Source organism: Pipistrellus kuhlii, unplaced genomic scaffold (assembly GCF_014108245.1).
Source record: "Pipistrellus kuhlii isolate mPipKuh1 unplaced genomic scaffold, mPipKuh1.p scaffold_m20_p_1, whole genome shotgun sequence".
Lineage (NCBI taxonomy): Eukaryota > Metazoa > Chordata > Mammalia > Chiroptera > Vespertilionidae > Pipistrellus > Pipistrellus kuhlii.
In genome coordinates this window covers 160,167,696-160,180,103 of record NW_023425404.1, presented here as the reverse complement: position 1 = coordinate 160,180,103, position 12,408 = coordinate 160,167,696, and the positions used below count along the sequence as shown (strand labels likewise).

General features: G+C 34.5%; 1 protein-coding gene across 1 annotated transcript in view; it reads right to left on the bottom strand.

Moving 5' to 3' along the window:
• LOC118705801 (transmembrane protease serine 11F) overlaps positions 1-7,917 on the bottom strand; it is a 71,949-nt gene extending 64,032 nt beyond the window's left edge. The window contains exon 1 of the mRNA XM_036414911.2: positions 7,759-7,917. The gene's annotated coding sequence lies outside the window, so the exon portion shown is untranslated. The remainder of the gene's footprint in view (positions 1-7,758) is intronic.
• Positions 7,918-12,408: the final 4,491 nt, after the last annotated feature.

Here is a 12,408-nt window from a genome sequence, read left to right as displayed (position 1 = left end):
ATTCCTTGGGCAGGATTTAATCCAAAAAGACTATTTGTGACACAGACACTAAATAATCTTTTATTTATTTTTTTATAATTTTTAAATTGAAGGAAGTCCTTTAAGACCTCAAGTAAATGATTCCTATACTAGGTTCTCTGGGTTTTTTCCCCAAACATTTTTTTTTCTTTCATGAATTAATCCATTCTCATGACCTTATAGAACTCTCTTCTATCCGGACAATTCCTAAATCTGTATCGTCACTTTACTCCTCACTGACGTTGTAATCCTATAGATGCCTACTAACTTTTTGTTTCATGACCACATGCAATCATGTATTTTTTAAAATGTCTCATTGCCCACCTATTTGCCAGGCACTATGCCTATCACATCACTAAGTCTAAAATGCTAAATATGACACTACCCTGCTCTCAAAGAATTTTACAGACTAGTTAGGTATCTCAAAACCAACAACTCTTTATGCCTACACCTTCTCTGCTTTATCAGTGGCACCCCCAATGTCCCAAACATCTACAATCAAAATTTGAAAGGTATCCTTGACTCAGTCCTCAATTTCATTCTTTAATAATTATTTCTTCAAATTGTGTCTTTGGTTCATATATTCCTTTTTCTTCCTAACCTAGCTTAGACTGTCATAACAGCTTTTCATCTGAACTCAATGACTTGTTTTCCTTTTCTTCAAATTCACCATCATTTTCATTAAAGATGAATAGCCCAAAAGCATGGCTTTCATTATGTGACTATTAAAAAACATTTTTGAATGGCTTTCTATTTTATACTTCATCAAAAATGTGTTCAATGAAATTAAAAACACTCTAAGAATAAAATACATTCCAACTGTATTTCCCATGATACATCACATCATGAACTTTAAGTCTAATCAAGTTTCTTATCCCTAAAATATCTAATATTCATTCTGCCTTTACATTTCTCTCCTATTATCACAGCTTCCTTCCCACTGGGTTGTTGCCCCTATTCTCTCATTTAAACATGACACTTGGTAAAAGCCCAACTCAATTACCACTTCCTTAATGAAACCCCGGACCATTTAAGATAGCAGTTTAAAATGCAGTAGGTAGGTACTAACTGCTTTGATTCAAATTTTTGCTCTGCCACTAACTTTGTGACTTTAAATAAGTCACTTAATCTCTGTGCCTCCATTCATCTGTGTTTAAAAAAAAAAAAAAAAGAGCTGAAACTAGTTTGGCTCAGTGGATAGAGCGTCAGCCTGCAGACTGAAAGGTCCCCGGTTCGATTCCAGTCAAAGGCATGTACCTTGGTTGTGGGCACATTCCCAGTAGGGGGGGTGCAAGAGGCAGCTGATCGATGATTCTCTCTGATCGATGTTTATAACTCTCTATCCCTCTCTCTTCCTCTCTGTAAAATGTCAATAAAATATATATTTAAAGAGAGAGAGAGAGAGAGAGAGAGAGAGAGAGAGAGAGAGAGAGAGCGAGCACATCTATCATTCAGAGTAGTTGTGAGTAGCAAATGGAGAAAATGAATGTAGTTGACCTGGGAAAGTATCTAACAAGAGTAATCACTCAATAAACATTTCAATAAACATTACATCATCCTCATATCCTCATCAATGGTTTAGCAGTAATGGCAATTCACTCTGGAACTCTAGCTCCTGTTCTGATAGACCTCTCTAACACTTATCATCTATGACGCATAATTTATCCCGTACTGATAATACAATTTTATATTCATTGCTATGCCCTTATGTACTCTAGTTTCATCTCTTCAACTATATTTAAATTTTAAAACCAAAAACTTTTGGTTGCTGAAATAACTATTAGTGTTTGCTACAGCTGTTTAACATTTATTGACTGATATTTTTTAGATTCCAAGATATTCATTTTTACCCTATACATAACTTCTAAAAGTTGAAACTATGATTTTCACTGCTTTTACTTTCACTTTAGAAGAACATTTTTTTTCTATGCATAAAAATTATATTGTTAGCTTTCCAGGACTCTTTGTCTGCTTTAGTCGCTATGAAAAAGAAATCTTTTAATGAATAGCACTTAAGGGGAAAAAAATCTGGATAGCCATTTCCTCTAAACACTTTTCTTTATTTGTGACTGATCTAAGTTTTGCAGTGGCTTAATTTTCTCGTACTGACTTATTCTCTTTATTAATAACGAGAGGCTCAGTGCATGAAATTCATGCCCAGGAAGGGTCCCTAGGCCTGGCTGGCAATCAGGCCTGATCTGTAGGGCAACCCAGAGACACCCCCCATTACTCTTTGGAATTTCCTTTCTCAAGTCTGGCCCTGATCTGAGCTTCATTTCTCTTCTCTCCCAACCATATGCCTCATCTAAAAATGTACTTACTATTCTCATTGAATTCTGGCAAATTTCCTTTTTTATTTTTATTTTCTTTATTGATTAAGGCATTACATATGTGTCCTCATTCCCCCCCCACACACACACACACATACACTCATGCCCTCACCCTCCTGATGTCTGTGTCCATTGGTTAGGCTCATATGCATGCTTACAAGTAATTTGTTTGATCTCTCTCCCTTATCCCCACGCTCCCCTACCTTCTCTCTGAGGTTTAACAGTTTGATCGATGCTTCTCTGTCTCTGGATCTGTTTTTGTTCATCAGTTTATCTTGTTCATTATATTCCACAAATGAGTGAGATCATGTGATATCTATCTTTCTCTGACTGACATATTTTGCTTAGCATAATGCTCTCCAGGTCCATTCATGCTGTTGCAAATGCTAGGAGTTCCTTTCTTTTTATAGCAGTATAGTATTCCATTGTGTTGATGCACCACAGTTTTTTAATCCACTCATCTACTGATGGGCACTTAGGCAGTTTCGAAATCTTAGCTATTGTAAGTTGTGCTGCAATGAACATAAGGATGCATATAGCCTTTCTGATTGGTGTTTCTAGTTTTTGGTACATATTCCTAGAAGTGGGGTCACTGGGTCAAATGGGAGTTTTGATTTTTGTTTTGAGGAAACTCCATACTGTTCTCCACAGTGGCTACACCAGTGTGCATTCCCACCAGCAGTGCATGAGGGTTCCTTTTTCTTCGCATCTTTGTCAGAACTTGTCGTTCATTGATTTGTTGATGATAGCCATTCTGACAAGTGTGAGATGGTACCTCATTGTTGTTTTGATTTGCATCTCTTGGATGATTCGTAACTTTGAGCATGTTTTCATATATCTCTTTGCCTTCTTTATGTCCTCTTTTGAAAAGTATCTATTTAGGTCCATTGCTCGTTTTTTTTTATTGTGTTATCATCCTTTTGTTAAGTTGTAAGAGTTCCCTGTAAATGTTGGAGATTAAACCCTTATCAGAGATAATATTGGCAAATATGTTCTTCCAGGCAGTGGGCTTTCTTGTTGTTGTTTTTGTTTTGTTTTTATGTTTTTGGTTTTTTTTGTTTGTTTTTATGTTTGTTTGTTTGTTTTTGCTTTTTAGTTTGATGCAGTCCCATTTATTTATTTTTTTCTTTAGATTTTATTGCCTTAGGAGCTATACTTATGAAGATATTGCTACGGCATATGTCTGAGATTTTGCTGCCTATGGATTCCTCTAAGATTTTTATGGTTTCCAATCTTAGGTTTAAGTCCTTCATCCATTTTGAGTTTATTATTGTGTATGGTGTAAGTTGGTGGTCTAGTTGAATTTTTTGCATGTATCTGTCTAATTTTCCCAACACCATTTATTGAAGAGACTGTCTTGACTCCATTGTATGCTTTTGCCTCCTTTGTCAAATATTAATTGAGCATAGTGGTTTGACTCAATTTCTGTGTTCTCTATTCTCTTCCATTGGTCTGTATATATCTGTTCTTGCGTCAGTAACAGGCAGTTTTGAGAACAGCGGCTTTGTAATACAGCTTGATTTCTTACCCATTCCAAATTTACATAACACTGAAGTTTATCAATCTCCCTCCCTTTTTAAACCTTGTGTTTTGTTTATCTAGAGTGAGTGTACTAATTTTGTGCTTATCTCTCTTATTATCTATGCATAATTCAAGTACTTCTCACTGGAGGAGTTTCTTTATTCCCATAATTCATGAATGATATCAGCCATGATGCAATGTTGGCTTGTCAAAATTTCCTCATGAAAGCTATAGTTAGATGCCTAATTAGCAGTAAGATGAGAAATTTAAGTTTAATGACACATCTCAAATATTACAAGTTATTCTCCCCTATCTGCTTTTTGGTATAGGATAGAGATCAGTTGTAAACAGAGATTTAATCATTACTATACAATTTCCGGAAATTTATTATAAAGAACTAAAATATCAACAAATTCATTAAAAATTTAAAAGAGAACGATTTATTCTTTTTCTATATTAATATATCAAATGAGAAGATGACCATAACCTTTTTTAAATAGGGATAGAAGATATCGGTTACAGTTAATATGTTTACTTTTTAAACTAGCTAGTATTAACATAAGTTATTTCCTTTGAGCTGTGGTTTTGCTCATTGTTGAAATTAGAGATTTAAATGTTATTTAATAGTTTTTTATATGCTTCTGGTAGGGCAGAGAACTGTAAGAGGACATTTAACTTTTGAAAGACTGGTAAGTAAAAATACTATTTTTACATAGAAAATCCAACCTAATTAAGGGGAAAACTGCTAAGCTAATAAAATATTTCAAAGTGACTTCCTTCAAAAAGTAAGTATGCCAAACAATAGTATTAATATGCCAAACTTTATTAGTATTATCCAACTGCAAATAATATAATTATTTGTTTCACAAAAACAAAAAATGTAAATTATAACTAGGAACAGCTTTAAAACCCATGTAGAAAAAGCTATATGCATTATAAAAAGAAGAAAAATACTGCAAAAATTTTACAAAAGAGACACATCTGTTGAGATTTTGCTTCCTGGCAATTGTCGAAAGTTTTGGCTCAAATAAACTCACAAAAATATTTCACAAGTTTAAATATTTCTTATGTTAACATCTATCTCGCCCAAAGGCTCCAGTTTAGCAATCTTATTGAATAATCACAATAAAAATTATTTTTTATAAAACAGGTATGGTAGTAGCAACTAGGGCAGTACTAACTAGACAATTAAGCTAAAGTTCCAAATTTAATTTACAGTATTCAATCTTTTCACCTCTAGTTTAATACCTCAAAACACTGACTTAATAAAATTGGCACCTCCTAGTGGACTGAAGGATTATGTGAAAGTTTCAAAGAGCACTGGCTTAGGTCTATGAAATTGCTATAACATTGTAATTCAATATTTTGCACTCAAAAGCAAAGATTTCACCTTGTCAGAAGGTAAAAATCATAGAGAATTAATAGCAGTATCCTGAAAAGAGTATTTAACCAAGAAACTAGATTTAATCCTAGGATTAGTCACATTCTAACTGTGTATATTATCTACTCTACTCTGAGCTTCTATTTGTGTCTTTGCCAAAAGAAAGCTTGGACTACATCATTTCTGCTTTTTCTCTCCTAAAATAATTGTTCTTCCAGGATTTTAGTAACAGGGCTATAACCAACCTAAGACTATTTGAAGTAGGGTAAAATAAAGTGCTGATCATCAAAATATATGTATTGTTAGAGATCCTCAGTATGATTGTGGAAGTAATTGTGTTAAATGCCTGGTACCAGGAGATAAGCAATAGAAGACACACAAAAACATCTGAAGGACTAACATTATACCCTTTTAAGCTTCTGATCTGCACAGTCTTTAGATGCATTAGCATTTTATTAAATATGTGATGGGCTGAGTTAGTGAATGATTAAAAAAATAACCTTTTTGTGGGCTTATATATTTTTAAAATATAGTTTTGGGCTAATAAATTAGCACCCTATAATTATACAGTTCTGTTACGGCTGACTTATTCCTTGCAAAAAATTAAATCAGAGCTACTCAGACATTTTGGTTTTAGGACAACTTCATACCCCTAAAAATTGTTAAGAAGCCTAAACAGATATGGTTTATGTAAGTTACTACTAATATTTACTTTTTTAAAAAAATTGAAAATAAACACTTTCATATTTATTTATTTAAAATAACAAAAATAAATCATTTTAAATGACATTTTTATTTTTAAGAACTATGTTTTAAAAAAATGAAACATGTCTATCTGCTTTTGGAACTCACTATATTGCATTGTGATGTTTTGATGAAAATATTTTAGGAAAATTGTGTCTCATCCAAAGATATAGTTGAAAAGAAGGAGTATTTTGATAGCCTCTTCAAATAATTGGGTATATTCTTTGACTCTACCCCAAACATGTCAAACTCAAAGGCTAATATGGGCTAAATAAACAAGGCTTACTTTTATGTAGGCTGCAAAAAAAAAAAAGCTTCAATTTTCATAGAAACATATGTTTATTTCTATAGAGACATGCTGAATACAAAGGGCAGAAATAAATGAGTAATCATTAACGTAAAATAATAGCACATCTTATAAAAATTAATATTTTTTCTTAAACATTAACTTAATAGACACTGAATAACTGCACAAATTAATAAGAGTAATGCAAATAAACCTATTTTTCTTGTTCTCCGAAAGCAAAATATTTTTTGTTGTGCTCACTAAACAAGTCAGTGCAAGACTAATGACGTAGAGATTGGCTGCTAAAATATTCTCTGTCAGTACTAATGAAGAGAAATGGTGCGCCTGCACTTAAGGTATGTAAGGGAAATGAATGCAACACGATTATAATAATCAGTCATTAGTGAACATTATAGTTCGTTATTAATAGTTATGTATAACAGGATAGTGTAAAAATTAAGTTACATATCTCATTTTACAATATCAAAAATTAATATCCCATAGTCTCAACACCAATCTCATTAAAAAGTCTTTAAGTATTGCAAAGTTGTCAAATGTACAGGAAATTATGAAAGTTTTCAAAATTGTAATGTTCATCTCTCTCAAAATTGTAATGTTCACTTGTGTTTTCAAATTTTATCACAAAAAACAAATTGTTAGTTGTTTTCCTTAAAGTGACAATCTCATTTCATTAATTTTAAATAAACTATTTTCCAAAGAACCAAGTCTAAATAACCATAATTGGTTTATCAGTGGCTCTTACAAGTAAAAATTGTGATATATGTTAAGGAGTAGCTATTACAACTTTCAACTCAAAAGTCTGAGAATTTCCCTCAAGACAACCATTGTACTTAGCAGGCAGCAGTGTTTATGCATTCTTTTCATTTTGTTGGCTAGCACATTAGGAAGACCTGTACCTATCAAGATTTAATAGAATTAATATTCTTTTTACTACTTTATCAAGAATATTCTGAAGCAAAACTGGAATTCTTTTTTTCTGGAGTATTTGAAAAAACAAATATAATGACTCTAGCACAGTTTGGTGCCACTGTCTTATTCATACTAAGGCGCTGGCAGTTTTGACCATATCGCTTTTGCTCCATCAGTGCACATATCAACACATCGAAACTGCAAATGGGACCTTAGTTTGAATGACAGCAGACCATAACAACTCAGGACTCCATAGGACACTATAGAACATACTTTGTAAAGAACTGAGTTAAATTTTTCAAACTAAACAAATGTCTTTACAAACATCCCAATATGTTTTTAAATTGATTAGAAGTACATTTCTAAGCAATAAATTGAAATGCCTAATCATTCACTGAAATTTTGAACAGGAAAGATTTAATATGTAAGCATCAGAAGTAAACAACAACAACAAAAAAGTCACATCATAGGAAACTATACCAGGGCATAGGAAAAAAACAAAAGGATTTTAAAATATGCATGAATCCTTTAACCACTGTTTTCCATACCTTGTAGTTTATAGTCTGGAAGTGGTCCCGTCATTAGATAGCATCTACCTCTTTAACTGGCAGCCGTTGGAAATGGTCCTAGAATGAAATTTCAGACTCTTTTTTTCTGAGATCCAAAACATATGAAACACAAGGAGTGTTAACCTCCTGCTCCCGGGACTTAACCCTTTAAATTTGTGTCAGGCATAGACCATGGTTTCATAAGGGTTCTTGCTCATATCAAGTTAGTCACATGCCATCTTTCTTTAGCCAATCATAGGGCCATTCTAAGCACAACAGCTGGTCAATGAGGCATTTTCTAACACGCCTATAATCCCCATTGTCATTATCCCTGGCTGTCTTCCAGAGAGCTCTGAGGGCAGCACACATTATACTCACTCTAAGGTTATACACTTCGACTAAAGCATCATAGTAAGTCAGAAGTGAAAATATTGATGAAAGAACTTGAATATGGTTCCTTATTTCAAGAAATGCCCTTTTTTTTCCCCTCATTGATATTTCTTTATGTTGCTAAAGAAAATGAGTGGGAAATATTCCCTAAAGTAATGATTTTTAGTGTTCTTTGCTACATATAATGGCTTTGTGATTATTAAGTACCTTTGCAATAAAACATTACAGCATGGAATTACTGTTTATTCAGTTCTGACTGCCACAAGAAACACTTTTAGGCACTAAGCTTTTGAAGGATTGAGCAGACATTTTTATTACATAAGTTAAATTATTCCCAGTACCTTTAGTGTTTGACTAAACAGATTTAATCAAAGAAGACTATTGAGCAAATACCCCAAGACAGTAATTTGTAACTACATTTTTGCCTTTAATTTATTGTGAATTAACAAAGGAGATATGTTCAGGCTAGTATACACTATGCTCTTAAGTATGCCTGTGGCGGTATTGTGTCTAATACTTAAAATATGAGTCAAGGAAAAATTACATGCCTCACTAACAACTACTCATTACAGGACAACTCAGAAACTTTTTGCTGAATTCTCTACCTCTTTCCAACCACTAAAACTTGCAAATTATCAGGGCTCAGCCTTCAGATAACCTTCTCTATCACATTTATTCTCTAACTCCCATCTTTAGGTCTAGTAATACTTAATGTCGTTTTTAAACATTCGTTTAAAATCTTGCTTGGCGTTGACTTGTATTGACATAACCTTCAAACATGTGGTATCTACAGAACGTGTGAAGTGCAATTAACAAGTTTTGCTTGAAAAAGTTTGTGTTTGGTTTGGTTTTTGTTGTAAAACTAGGGCTAAGAAGATGGCGGATGAAGAGCATATTCGGCACTGCATGCTTTACGAGTTCCAATTAGGAAGAAAAGCAAGTGAGGCTGCAAAAAACATCTGTAGTGCTCTTGGTCAAGATGCAGTTAGCGCCAGAAAATGCCAGCGTTGGTTTGAGAAATTTCGCGAGGGAAATTTTTCATTAGATGACAAGAGTGGTCGAGGCTGTGTGTCCAATTTTGATCAAGAAGCTCTTCAAGCTTTTTTGGTGCAAAATCCTCAAATTACTCAACAAGAGCTTGTGACAACTTTAAATTGTTCACAAAAAACAATTTCCAATCAATTGTGTGCACTTGGCAAAGTCCAAAAGTTTGGAAAATGGGTTCCTCATGAGTTGACCGACAACAACCATAATCAAAGAGTCACAATTTGCAGTTCGCTCCTCTCTCGTCAAAACCATTTGCCGTTTTTAGAGCAAATTGTTACCGGAGATGAAGAATGGGTGCTGTATGTTAATTTGAAAAGGCGGCCTCAATGGTTGGACAAAAATGAGGCTCCGCAGCCCATGCCAAAACCTGACTTGCATGCGAAAAAAGTGATGTTGTGTGTTTGGTGGAATTTTAAAGGAATTCTTCATTATGAACTTTTACCATCTACCCAAACCATTACAAGTGCAGTGTATAGTGCCCAATTGGAAAGGTTAGCCCAAGCTTTAAGAGAAAAAGAACCCGCGCTGATTAATCGGAAGGGCGTAATTCTTCACCATGATAACGCACGACCGCATACTGCAAGAATCACTGCTGAAAAACTGCGCCAGTTGGAATCTGAAGTTCTCCCTCAACCTGCATATTCTCCTGATATTGCCCCTTCCGATTACCATTTGTTTCGTTCTTTGCAAAACTTTCTTCTTGGAAAAAAATTTAATAATGAAGAATGCCTCAAAAATGCATTGACCAAATTTTTTGCATCAAAATCACAAGAATTTTACCACAGAGGGATTAAAATGCTTCCTGAGCATTGGGCACAAGTAGTAGAAAACAACGGCAACTATATTGTTGATTAAATTTTGTTGTATTGTTTAAATAAATTAGATTTTAAAAAGTATTAGAAAACGACATTAATTATTACTAGGCCTAATACTTCCCTCTGTTTCACATATACTACCTATATGTTCATGATTCTTAAACTTATAATTCCAGTCCTTAGCTCTTCTCTGAACTCCAGACATGCATATTTAAATCTCTGTGCAATAGACACATTTGTATTTAACATAGGCATTTTATAATTCCTATGACCCAAACTTAACAATTAATTCTTCCTACTCCTCATAACTGCTTCTTTCTGCTTTTCAAACTCAGTAAATGGCATCATTTTTCACCAAGTTGGCCATGATGAAAACCATGCGGTCATCCTAGACTCCCTTCTACATTCACTCCATTAGGAAATTCTAGAGTTTCTATCTTTAAAATGTATATTCAAATCTGACCCCTTATTGTCCTCTTCACTAAATACCGTCCTAATCTATGATCTGATCATCAAGCACTTGCAATACTGTATTGCCTCGTAAATGGTGTCACTGTTTCTGTGATTGACCCCATTCAATCTATTCTGTATACAAGCCAGAGAGATCTTATTGAAATATTAGTCAAATAATCTTGGATAAAATCCTCAGTGACTTTCAACACAGTTAGAATAAAATTAAGTCTTATTTGTGGCAAATAAGATCATATATAAGATCAGAAGTGCCCTACTACTTCTCTGATCTTTCCAACCTCATCTCTTCTCAGGTACAGCAGTGCTGTCCTCAGTCTTTATAACTTGGATGCTCTCTCCATCAAAAGTTTTCTGCAGATACTTTCACATCTTGCTCCTTCATTTCGTTCATACCTATGCTCAGATGTCATCTCGTCAAACGGGTCTCTCTGGCCATGTTGTTTAAAGTACTGACCCCATCACTCTATGCTCAACCTCTGCTTATTTCCTTTTCTTAATATTTACATGTAGCTTCATTTTAGCATTTATAGCAAGGGATTATTGCATCTCTAGTATGTACAACAGTTATACATATTTTTTTAAATATATATTTTATTGACATTTTACAGAGAGAAAGAGAGAGGGATAGAGAGTTAGAAACATCGATGAGAGAGAATCATTGATCAGCTGCCTCTTGCACACCCCCTACTGGGGATGTGCCCGCAACCAAGGTATTAGGTCTAGTAATAATTAATGTCGTTTTCTAATACTTTTTAAAATCTAATTTATTTAAACAATACAACAAAATTTAATCAACAATATAGCTGCCGTTGTTTTCTACTACTTGTGCCCAATGCTCAGGAAGCATTTTAATCCCTCTGTGGTAAAATTCTTGTGATTTTGATGCAAAAAATTCAGTCAATGCATTTTTGAGGCATTCTTCATTATTAAATTTTTTTCCAAGAAGAAAGTTTTGCAAAGAACGAAACAAATGGTAATCGGAAGGGGCAATATCAGGAGAATATGCAGGTTGAGGGAGAACTTCCCATTCCAACTGGCGCAGTTTTTCAACAGTGATTCTTGCAGTATGCGGTCGTGCGTTATCATGGTGAAGAATTACGCCCTTCCGATTAATCAGCGCGGGTTCTTTTTCTCTTAAAGCTTGGGCTAACCTTTCCATATCATGGTGAAGAATTACGCCCTTCCGATTAATCAGCGCGGGTTCTTTTTCTCTTAAAGCTTGGGCTAACCTTTCCAATTGGGCACTATACACTGCACTTGTAATGGTTTGGGTAGATGGTAAAAGTTCATAATGAAGAATTCCTTTAAAATTCCACCAAACACACAACATCACTTTTTTCGCATGCAAGTCAGGATTTGGCATGGGCTGCGGAGCCTCATTTTTGTCCAACCATTGAGGCCGCCTTTTCAAATTAACATACAGCACCCATTCCTCATCTCCGGTAACAATTTGCTCTAAAAACGGAAAAACGGTTTTGACGAGAGAGGAGGGAACTGCAAATTGTGACTCTTTGATTATGGTTGTTGTTGGTCAACTCATGAGGAACCCATTTTCCAAACTTTTGGACTTTGCCAAGTGCACGCAATTGATTGGAAATTGTTTTTTGTGAACAATTTAAAGTTGTTGCAAGTTCTTGTTGGGTAATTTGAGGATTTTGCACCAAAAGAGCTTGAAGAGCTTCTTGATCAAAATTGGACACACAGCCTCGACCACTCTTGTCATCTAATGAAAAATTTCCCTCGCGAAATTTCTCAAACCAACGCTGGCATTTTCTGGCGCTAACTGCATCTTGACCAAGAGCACTACAGATGTTTTTTGCAGCCTCACTTGCTTTTCTTCCTAATTGGAACTCGTAAAGCATGCAGTGCCGAATATGCTCTTCATCCGCCATCTTCTTAGCCCTAGTTTTACAACAAAAACCAAACC